Here is a 12,752-nt window from a genome sequence, read left to right as displayed (position 1 = left end):
CAAGTTCTGCCCATGATCAGATTATACGGCGAAGGAAGCTTGACAACCAGAAATTCTACGTGTACTGATCTGGTGCCAGCCCGCACTGGTAGTGTGATCTTGCCTAAAGGATACTCCGGATTAGCATTGAAGCCGAATAACGGGTAGTCAGCCAGAGACAAGTCCGAATCGGTAAAACCAAGTTTGACAAAAGTTCCGTGATACATTATCTCCAAAGTGTTGCCCTGGTCAACGAGAACACGCTCGATGGTGAATCTATTTACACGTAGCTCGATGACGAGGGAATCAGTGTACGGGTGGGTCACTCTAACTAAATCACTGTCATCAAAACTAATCCTTCCAGTGTCGTGTGGTCGTTTCGCTGGGGTCAAAGTACTATGGGTGCTAGGCGGCAACTGGATTGTGTGCACCTCGGGTGGTGCCAGCAGGCTGTATATCATATGAATTACACCAAGAGGAGGTGACTCCGGCCGTAGAGCTACTGTATTTGTTGAATTGTTCTTCCGGACGTATTGCGTAAGACGGCCGTCTTGCACCAACTCTTCAAGGTGATCTTTTAATGAATAACCACTATCAGTGTCGTGACCATGGTCTTTATAATATTCACAGCGTTTATCCTGTCTTCTTGTATCGGGAGGTCCCATCATCTTGGGCGGCCACTTGAAGAATGGAAGGTGTTGTACTTTCAATAGAATCTTATTGATCAGCTCTGTCAGCTTCGTGTATTTCTTGCCTGAACGCCTTGTGCGCCTGCTATCCACTTGATACTGTTCATTAGCTCGATGTGAACATTGGTCGTTTGATCGGTGCGAGTCATGCCTTTTATCTCGTTTAGGTCTATTCCGCCGCTCGGGGATTCTTGAGGGCACAGCGCTAATCGGCTGAATAATTCCTGACATGGCTGTCTCAATGGCTTTGCGTCCGGCTTTGACTCAAAGGGCATCGTCTTCCACTTTGCAATATTCTTCGACTTTCTTCATTAATGCCCAGACGATTTTGGGGGGACGCCTGGCTAACGAAATGCGGAGGGGTCTATTAGGATACAATCCCATCTTAAAGGCGGTGATGGCCATGGAATCATTGCAAGCATCATCTACTAGATTAAAGCACTCCCAATAACGGGCCGAGTATTCAGGAAGAGTTTGTTTCGGTTTAATTTGAATGGCCCAGAGAGAATCGGCTTGCTTCGGTTGGACCTCATTAGTGATGAATCTCGCCCTGAATGACTTTTGGAGTTGGTGGAAGCTCTTAATCGATGCCGGCTCCAGTTTATAGTACCACCTCACGATCAGTGGTCCCTGACTGCTTGGAAATATCCGACACATGAGAGCTTCGTCGTCAGCATGGAGCATCATTGCTTGCTTGTAATGACGAATGTAATCAGTGGGTCTGATTTTCCATCGTAGAGGGTGAACGACGATGCCTTGAACTTTTTGGGTAGCACAGCCCTGGCGATTCATCACACGAATGGGTCATGTTTATCTTCTTCATCCGAATTATCGCTTCTCCTTCGTCTATGCCGTACGTATGGACTTTCTTCAGATCAGCTGCATATATCAACGAGCCCTTTTTTTCTGGGCCCCAGAGATGGTGAGTCTGAATCACTATCATTATTGCATTTCTAAAATCGATGTCGGCGACCATCCTTCTTTCTCGAAGGGCGATTACGGTCTTGTCATGCGGCTTGTTGGGACTTCGCCACCTTCAAGGCCAAATCCTGGCACAGGCGCTCATTCTCAACCATCATGTTCTCCAGCCACTGTTCATTTTGCTTTGCTTGATCTATAATCGTCTGCATCGCCTCATGCATTGAAGTTGAGGATGAGGTCTGAGCTACTAAATCAAAGTTCAAGGCACGTCGCTCGGTGATATTCTCCAGTCCTAGCATGTTTCTTGGAGTGAGGTCATCTCTTGGTGTAGTTTCATCAACGACTATCGAAGGATCTTCCGTGATGCTCGCCATGACTAAGCTTGAATACTCCCACAGACGGCGCCAGTTGTGGAGAAGTGGGTTTGGAAATACTCTTGGATCCTGAAGCACGTCCCTAATCCTTTGATCGTCACCTGAAAAATGGATTAACGCTCCAGTGAGAGGTGTCGGAAGTAGCACTTCGATGGACAAGTTAGTGTAAGTCTATTGTTTGCTTGAGGCTTAAGTCTTTTGGATTTGTTTTCACATACCTTTCTTTGGTTGATGCTCCTGTATTTATATTCCCTTTTGGGCCCTAGGGTCGGGCCCAATCTTAATCCATCGTGTGATTGTTCATTCGGCCCCTTCTGTCATATGCCAATTCTTACTCGACTTTTTGTTCAACTGGTTCTATGGCCGATTAGATATTTGGCGTCTAGATCATACAAGACGAAGCCGAATATAATATATATCGCGATTTTCTAAGTACACCCCGCATCTCCACCATCACCAATATTCGACTCCCACAAAAGGAAATATTTTAATAAGGGGCTAATAACGTGAATCTACTTTACTCATCTCAAAACTTCAAAACATACACATTGAACATATTTATAAATATTTAGCTACTAATCCATCATCTCTCTATCACTTCCAACGTAAAGCTCCATTGAGTTTGCATTCATGGTAGTTAGAGATGGATTTAGGATTTGATTTTTGGGGGGTAAAATATATGTAACTTTTTATCAAAACAATTATTATAAATTTTTAAATTTTGATTTATATCAGTACAAAAAAAAAAGAATAATATCACTATTAATCGGACATTCTTTGTCAACAGAGTTTAGAACAAAAATATAATTTGACATATTTATTGTCTGCATTAAATATTAACTATTACTATGGTGTTGTTTAATAAAGGTGAAAATTGAAAACTAAAGACTGAAAACTGAATGTTGAATTCATTAAGTTAAAAAACTGTTTAAAAAAAATTAAACGCTAAATTAAAAATAAATTGTGTGATATATATAAGATTAAATTTGAAATTTATTATTTTTAAATTATATATTTTGATTTTTATATTGTGATGGGGGTGATAGTGGTGGTGATGGTATGATGATGATGGTAGTGGTAGTGGTGGCGGTGGCGGTCGTGGCAGCTGTGGCGGTGGTAGTAGTGGTGATGGTAATGGTAGTGATAGTGGTAGCGGTAGCGGTAGTGATGGTGGTAGCATGGTGGCGGTGGCGGTGGCGGTGGTGATAGTGATAGTGATGGTGGCGGTGGTGATGATAGTGAGTTTATAATAGTGTATATTGATATTTAGATTTAGTATTTATAAATTTAGTCAGAATTAAGTAAGTTTCGTATGATTTAAAATTTTCTTAAATTTTAGCTTACATTTTAAGAGGCTCTTAAATTTTTAAGTGATATCAATTGTAGTTATGAAACAAACTTAATTAATTAACACTTAATACATTCAGTTTTAAGTGTTGGATCATGTTATCAAACACTCCCTATGTCTCTATCTAGTAAAGTTAATTGTTTGAAAATGTTGTAATCGCCACTTTTTATAATATGTATAAAACCATATATAATAAACTCCACATCAAAACCTTAATTAATATTTTTCTCAATAAATAAATATGATCAAGTAACTTGTTACAAAATTATTTTCCATCTTATTGCGCAGTTTAATTTTTGAAAAAAAAAATTTATAATTGAAAATGTATGTTTTTATGAGTATAATGATAATTCATTTTAATAAGCGGTATTAAATTTTATTAACTTATTTTAAAAATGTCATGCTTAAGTAGACAATATTTTTATTTTTAGACAATATTTCTATTTCTAGAGAATGAACAAATAATAATAAATGCAAAATAAGATGTAAAAGCAAATTAAAATATGATTTTATAAAAGAAGAAGAAAAAAAAAACATAAATGACATACGAACAGAAAAGAAGAATAGTAACAAATAAAAACAAATAAAAGAATACAAGTAACTTTAAACACTAGAAATATAATAAATAATACAGATAATAAATAGAATAGATTAATATTTGATAAAACACAATTTAAAAACTCTTTTTTAAAAAATTTAATGTAAACAATTTGAAAAGTGTGAACTATTGAAATTTTGAAAATGTGAAATACTTTAATTTAAAATTATTTTACTAATCATTAGTGTAATATAAATAATTTTTAAAAAATTTGAAGGTGCAACTGCCAGCACCCCTAAATGCATCCTTGATGGTAGTCATGAAGGTCGGCAGGGTGGGGATTTTGGTGGACTTACAGTTGAGTCTGACAATTGAAATGTATTTTGCTGGAACTCTCTCTCTCTCTCTCTCTCTCTCTCTCTCTCTCTCTATATATATATATATATATATGTATTTACACACACACACGCATTTGTTAGTTTACTGAAAAACAGTGGAAAGCAGAAATGGGGTTGATGAAGAAGGGTACCCTTTCAGAGGGTTTAGGGTTTGTGTTTGTAAAATGGATGCTAGTACTGTTTTCTATGGCTAGCTTGGTCCATGGCAAAGACCATTTCTATGACTTCATTGTGAGTAATTAATAATATATTTCTCCCACCTTCACACACTCACACTCACACACACCCAATTTTATAACATTTTCGTGCATTACAACATCAATTCTATATGGTTATTTACATGGAAATAATGTTTCATATTCAAATTTTTACATTATGTATTTATTACAATTTTATAAAGATAAAATTATTAATATTGTTCCTTTTATATTATTACTCCTTACAACTACTATATATAGAGACATCTGTATCATGTTACTCATTGTCATGTAATTGGAAGCAAAAAAAATCAGCTTTTAACTTTTTATCCGTTTTGGATCACATTATTTCTCATATTTTTTACTTATAAAAAGATAAAATAAACGGAAAAAAGTCAAAAAAAAACTAATTTTTTAATTATCCTTCCAAAACACCACGTAGTTTGGATTGCAAGAGAGTGTCAATGAAATGGTTTGATTAAGAAATACCCTTGTCAATGTTTCTCTTAATTCTTTGTTTGTTTGCTTGCTTTCTTATTCACCTTTTTATTTTTTCTTACTTTATTATGGGTAGTTATTTATTGAGCAATTATTTAAAGTTGTTTTATGGAGTGATTATTTTAATTAATTTTTTATTAAAAAAAATAAAGATATGCAAAAAAATAAAAAAATAATAACTTTTTAATTTTTTTTACTAAAAGCTTCTACAACAGGCATTAGTTTTGTACATGCAATGTTAATGTCGTAATCACACTTCACGTCGTATATTTGGCCCAAGTATCTTCTATCTCTAAATAATCAGGTCTTCTTATCTCAAATCACTCATAATCATTGAATATATCTTGAAATTTTCACATCTTAAGATTCTTATATAATACAATGATTGTGAATGATTTGAGGCATGAAAACAAAATTATTTAAGAACAGAAGATTCTTACTGATATATTTGCCTGGGCTTTTCATAGGGCCCAACAAATGTGTGGCCATGAGTTCGGTGGGCTGCCCCAACCGTGGTCGATATTTTTAACGCTTGAAATAATAGTATGATTATTCAAGCGTTTGCTAAAATGCCAAATCCAAACATTGTCAAATTGTCTGTTCAAAAAAGAGAAAAAAAACATTTGTTAAATCGTTTTAATTTATTTTACTATTATATTTCAAATAGTTATTAATTAAAATGGCTTAATTTATTTAATAGTTTCAAAATAAAAAATACTTATATATATATATATATATATTGGTTAAGTGGATGAATATGAAATTTAATTTTTTTTTTTTAGGGGTGTTTTGGGAATACGGTTAAAAGCTGCTTTTTAACTTTTTTTTGGCTTTTTTGTGAGAGAGGAAACTGAGTTAGAAGCTGTGAAGTGACTTTTAACCTATTTTTCAAAATGGCCCTTAGTCAGAATAGGAATGACCAGATTGAGTCCAAAATTAAGTCGGGTTAGACTTTAAATGACACATATTCTTATTGAATAGCATAATTTGATCGACAAATTGTCACTCACAAAATTGAATAATTGTTGAATATTTTATCAGTTGTGTTGGGTTTGTATGATAATATTTTTGTTTATTTTCCTTTTGTGTTCCATTAGACAGCTGAAGGAAACAAATTTTACAAAGTTGTGTGTGACAAAGAGCATGTTGACAGTGAATGATAGTTTTCCAGGACCTACCATTCAAGTTCATAAAGGGGATACTGCATTTGTGAATGTCCATAATTATGGTGATTATGGTGTCACCATTCACTGGTACCTTTCTCTCAAAACAAAATTTTCTTTTCTTTTAACCAAAATATACAGTAAAAACATATACTACGACACCAAGAAGCAAAAGGAAGCACACTCCGATGGAAAATTATTAAATATTTCTGTAGTACATGTCACATTATTTATGTAATAAATGAAAAAATATACTGTAACATACTAAGTGATAGATAATAATGGACAGAACAATGAAACATTATACTGTAACATACTAAGTGATACATAATAATAGATATGACAGTTGGTCCATGTAATTGTCCCTTGAGACAGTGAGAAGGTCAAAAGTTTAGGATTCGAGTCGATGGAACGATTGCGACCTTTCATTGTAATCTAACTTATTAATTTCTAACATCCTATCGTATGACAAAAAATATATATATAATAATTGATAGTTTAGTTTGTATTTCTATATTTTTTGCTGAGAAAAATATGCACATAAATTTGGCCTAGATGAAAAATTTGTGATTTTAACAGCAATTAGGGTTTGGAATGATAATATTATTTTAGTCAAAAAGTTATTAAAAAAATTAAAAATTCATTCTCATTCTCATTCTCTATATTTTTTGCATGTTTTTTCTTAAAATGCTAAAAATAATTTCCAACCAATTTAGTTTTTTCGCTTTATATTTTAACTAAAAAAAAAACACTAAAAATTCAGTTTCTATATGAACCTAACAGTCTATCCACCTAAAAACTCCAATGTACTTTAAAAAAGAAAGAAAAAAGGAAGATAGTTTGCAACGTTGATGCATTGTGTAGTCTAGTACTTTAATATATTTTGTCAGAAAAATTAAATTGAAATAGTTGAAAAACATGTGAAAATTAATTTTATTTGAATGATTTTGACATTAGAAATTATGCCTTGCATGGTCTCTTTTTTCAGTTTACAACAGCAGTTGCCTTTTATATGAAAGGATTGCTATATATCAATTTTCCTTCCCCATCCTTTTATAACATCCGATTACATGCAATACATTATTTATTTTCATTAATTTTTTAATAATTACCCTTCAACAAAGGGAACTAATCATGAGCATCTGTGTGGTATTGATACAAAACAGTAATAAAAAAATCGGTGACATAATTTATTTATTTTGTTTTATAGAATTGTATAGACAAGGACTCAACAAATTTTTTAGAAACTTGAGAAACCCAAATTCGAATGAGTTGGTGAAAGTAGAACAAAAATTTAGAGGACAGAATCAGCTTGCTTGGTTCTATTTTTTCAAAAACATTTTTCAGAAAATTCTACTTGTTTGGTTTGCTTTGCCCAAATAGAAAATGGATTGTCAGATTAACATGTTAAAAGGTGAATGAATACTAGTATTATGTGTGCAGGCATGGAGAGAAGCAACCAAGAAATCCATGGTCAGACGGCCCAGAGTACATCACACAGTGCCACATCAAACCCGGAACAAACTACACATACGAGGTCATATTTTTCGATGAGGAAGGAACCCTTTGGTGGCATGCCCACAGTGACTGGACACTGAGCAGTGTCCATGGTGCCATTGTCATCTTGCTAGTAGAGGGCACCACTTACCCTTTTCCTGAACCTGATGAAGAACAAATCATGGTACTTGGTATGCCTTTGTTACCCATCAAAAAAAATAAAAAAAAAAATTATTTTTTTTTTTGAAGCAATTAACCATCAATTTGAACTAGCTTTTTTACTATATATTACATGTATATGTATGCATAACATTCATGATATTAGCATCACTTCTAGCTTCAACTAGATTGTAATCTTATTGACATTGCAAAAAATTTTCTGGTTCACTTCTATTATATATTTCGATTTTGTTTCTGCAACCCCTCTGCCTCTAAATTGTTGCAATGTGTTTCTAAGCATGTCAGCTGTTTGATGAAATTCTTCAACTGAAAAGAGTTTCTCAATGTTGCTATGAAAAAAGATGTGAATAGGAAAAATAAAATAAAATAAAATTACTGGTCTACTTGTCAAATATTTTGCATGAAAATTTAAATGTCATATGGGTTACACTAAAACATCTTAATTCAAACCAAAAGAGTGTAACTTCTAATGATCTTCACATGTAATGGCAGAACAAGAAAAAACAGCATTAATAAGAGAGGAAAATTCAAGTATGTATGCTTATTATTAAACATTTTATATGGTCAAAACAAATAAAAGCTAACCTAGATATATTAATAATGTTGTGCAATCAAATGAATCCCTCAAACTTGATCAAGTATAGCGGCTGTGTCATAAAGCTTTATTAGATTAAGTACAATTTTTATTCTTATTCTCTCTTCAATTGTGACTATTTTTTTCCCCTAAGATATTCATCAAGTCTCTTTTGTATTTGCAGGATCTTGGTTTACTTTGGATTTGAACAAAAAGCTTCATTATGATCTCCTTGTAGGGGCAGACTTACCGCGGACAGATGCTTATTTCATCAATGGCCAACCAGGCGCTTTCTTTAATTGTTCTAGTGGTAGGTTGCGACTATTTGCATGTGTCTGACTAGAATAAATGTTGCAGTGGAAATCATGATTGATCGTTGTTGATCATTTAACATTTTACTAACTAAATCTTTTAAAGAAGGTAGTTAATGAATAATCTTTCATAACATCCTTATAACATCATCAGGAGGATGAAACTAATTTGCCTTCCAATCCGTAACAATCTAACCAATCCAATGTGTAAGATTACTAGGCCATATTGAGCAATGGCAAATTTGAACGAGAGTAACTGTAAATGGAATCTCCATTCTAAAAAAAAAGTCTAGTTTTGCATTTATCCTATAGGGTTTTTAGGAATTAGATGCCAATGGAATTTTTAAAATTAAGATGCTGATTGATACCCGTGCCCCTTTGTTTTCAAATGATTTCGAGACTTTGCTAGCCATGCCATTTATCTAAGGGATTTTGGAATGGGCATGCCATTTTTCTAACAATCCACATTTTGCTTCCATGCTTTCACCTTTTATGACAACATTATCTCTTCTCACAGCAATCTCTTCAAAGGTTTACTTCTAGAATAGTAATGCACTGTAGTTAGATATGCTTGATGTCGCATTGAGTTTTACACCGTGGATGCTTCTTAAAGTGGTCCCTTTGAAGTTTTTCATTTTACTCTATGAAGCTGATTGTATCTTAAATTGTGAAAGATTTGGCACTTGCCGTAAATTGGAATCTTAAGGATACTTTCCTTTTCCTCCTCCCGTTCCCTCTTCCCAACCTCAAGCTGTTGATAATTATCTCTGGAGTTTAATTTGTATTCTCTACATGTATTTATAGATTGAGGCATTTTATATAATGCCATTCTTGGCCCAAGAAAAGTGGCCCAGAAAGCATGTGAAAGATACTTTGAATATCATAGGTGGATAATTCTTACTCTTATGCAGCGGAAACAATATTTCAGATGAGCGTTGATTATGGTAAAACCTATCTTCTCCGCATAAGCAACGCAACTGTGGATTCTGAATTTTTCTTTGCAATTACTGACCACAATGTCACTGTCGTTGGAATAGATGGGAGCTACTTCAAGCCCATATCCACACCAAGTGTGGTGATGTCCCCAGGGCAAACCATGAATGTCCTACTCACGGCAAATCAGCCTCTTGGTCACTACTACATGTGTCATGACCCGAACCCGCCCTCGCCCCCGTGGGTTAAGGACATAACCGGCCAATAATCTTGAGATTACCTACAGCCTCAAACCAAACCAGACGTATTTTAACAGAATTAACGGGGGCCAAACGGAAGCAATTTAAAACTTTGTCCATAGAGTCGTGCTTATATGCACATCGTAATATTCCATACAAACATATGTTAATAACTCACAACAGAAAGTATAGTAACATAAAGTTCTATACAGACAGGATCATTCAAATCTAAGTCAGCCAAAACAAAACTATATACAGACGTACACCAAAGTCCTCGCCGACATGACAAAATAACATAGAATGGCAGAAGGGCGAAGACGTGTCTCGTGCGTGAGACACAAGGGCTGACTCTTCAAAACCTTAGTTGTTCCATACAGACTTCACTGGGGCTGGGTTTGGACTTCTCTTGGCTCACATACAAACACATGAATGAGCGTGAGCGATAACCCAGTGAATAATATCAAATGAAAGAGTTATACAAATGATATGTAGAACAACATGCTTCAAACGGCCTTGGGTCCAATTCATATTTCTATTTAACATATATATATCTACACAATTTAAGTCAAGTGACTGTGGTTCCAAACATACTGGCCTTTGGCCCATTTATCTTTCATTCAGAACAACATGCTTCAAACGGCCTTAGGCCCAATTCATATTTCTATTTAACATATATATATATATACACAATTTAAGTCAAGTGACTGTGGTTCCAAACATACTGGCCTTTCACCCATTTATCTTTCATTCATGTCAAACTGGCCTCTGGCCCATTCATGCATGTCAAACCGGCCTCTGGCCCATTCATTTATGTCAAACTGGCCTCTGGCCTATTCATGCATGTCAAACTGGCCTCTGGCCGATTCATGCATGTCAAACTGGCCTCTGACCCATTCATTCATGTCAAATTGGCCATTGGCCCATTCATGCATGTCAAACTGGCCTCTGGCCCATTCATGCATGTCAAACTGGCCTCTGGCCCATTCATGCATGTCAAACTCGCCTCTGGCCCATTTATTCATGTCAAACTGGCCTCTAGCCCATTCATGCATGTCAAATTGGCCTCTGGCCCTTTCATGCATGTCAAACTTTCATTTGTGTCAAAACGGCCTTTGGCCCAATCATTTATGTCAATCGGCCTTCGGCCCAATCATTCATGTCAAAACGGCCTCTGGCCTTTTCAAACTATCATATCAAACTAGCCTTTACGCCTTTTCAAGCTTTCATATCAAACTGGCCTTTAGGCTTTTCAAACTTTCATTTCAAACTAGCCTTTTGGCCTTTTCAAACTTCCATATCAAACTGGCCTTTAGGCCTTTTCAAACTTTCATATCAAACTGGACTTTAGGCCCTTTTCAAACTTTCATATCAAACTCTGTCCACCATTCAAATTAATGAATTTTACAAAACTTACATAAAAGTAAGCAATTGGATAACAACGTATTTCAGATATTACTCACAGCGATCGGCTGATTGATTTGCCCTGGAGCTTGACCCTACACATCACATAACACATATGGGTCACAACCGATTCAATCCGTTCTTAATTCACATATTCCTCTTTAGGTTTAATTCTTATTATTCTAACTCATTTACAATGCTCAATGTATGCCTAAGAGTACTTAGAAGTGAAAGGGAATGGAAAACGGAACACAGAATGCGTTTTCAAAATTTCAGGAAACAGGGTCCCCGCTCGAGCGTGGACTTCCCCACTCGAGCGGACCCATGAGGTCTGCAAAAGTTCTGGTCGCATCAAATTCACGCTCGAGCGGAAGGTCTGTCTACATAGCTCCACGCTCGAGCATCAACTTCCCCGCTCGAGCGGGCACTAGGTCTGCAAAAATATACTGGGAGCACGAATTCCACGCTCGAGCGGCGGTTCTCCTGCTCGAGCAGACATCAAATTTTCTGGGTTTTTCCAGCAGTGTTCTTGAGCTTCAATTTGATGTTCAAGGGTTCCAAATGCATGCTTTAGGCTTAATCTTCACATATACATATACTAACATGGTATAAACACCCAATTACAACATTTTGAAGCTCAATTTCACAATATAATCACATGCATGTCCCAATCAACACCAAACTCATTTTTAACATAACAATTCCACGTATTTCAACTCATATTTCCATAAATTGTACATGCATCTGGAATATAACTCCCATTTCAACTTACATGGTGCAAATAGTGATTACAAACATGAGCTTTAACCAAAATCCTACATGGATTACACATATTGTGCTCAATTATGGAAATTCATAGCAATTTCCTACATGCATGCATCAATTGACTGCAAATTCATCAAACACTACACAATTCCTTCACTTATGGCACAATTCTTGCTCTTGATCATTAATCAACTTTAATTTTATAAAATTACAAACTAGAATCCATAAAATACTCACCTAGGAGCTTTAATTCTCACAATCTATAGCAAATTCTTGAGTAATCTTCAAGACTTCCAAGATTCAAGAGCAAAACTTAGATGATCTCCCTTTTCTCTCTCTAATTTTGACTCTCTCTCTCTCTAGAGAATTAAATCAGCAAAAATGGACAAGAAGAGGAATTGAGTGTGTATAATGGCCCTTTTTTAAAAGCTCCCTCAAGTACATTCTTTTAATATAAAATAATTGGGCACCATAACAATAATTTAATCCATTAATTTAATCAATTTAATCTGATCCGAATCAATTTTCAATCAAATTTCACCGTAGACTCTAAAATTACGCCAATCCCAATGGCGCAGTTAATTTCGATTTCTACGGCCGATAAGGCCTTCAATTAAATTTCCAAAGCAGATAATCAAATAGATATTCCTACGGCGAACAGATAGAAATTCAAAACCACATATATTCACATAGTTGGCACACAAAATCATATCAGACATATAATCACACTCATAATAAGGACCAATT

The 12,752-nt window shown here is 35.1% G+C and overlaps 1 pseudogene; it reads left to right on the top strand.

Moving 5' to 3' along the window:
* Positions 1-3,097: 3,097 nt before the first annotated feature.
* LOC114315798 (putative laccase-9) overlaps positions 3,098-12,752 on the top strand; it is a 48,468-nt pseudogene continuing 38,813 nt past the window's right edge.

Source organism: Camellia sinensis, chromosome 3 (genome assembly GCF_055761805.1).
Source record: "Camellia sinensis isolate YWXY chromosome 3, ASM5576180v1, whole genome shotgun sequence".
Lineage (NCBI taxonomy): Eukaryota > Viridiplantae > Streptophyta > Magnoliopsida > Ericales > Theaceae > Camellia > Camellia sinensis.
This window is presented reverse-complemented; position numbering and strand designations above follow the sequence as displayed.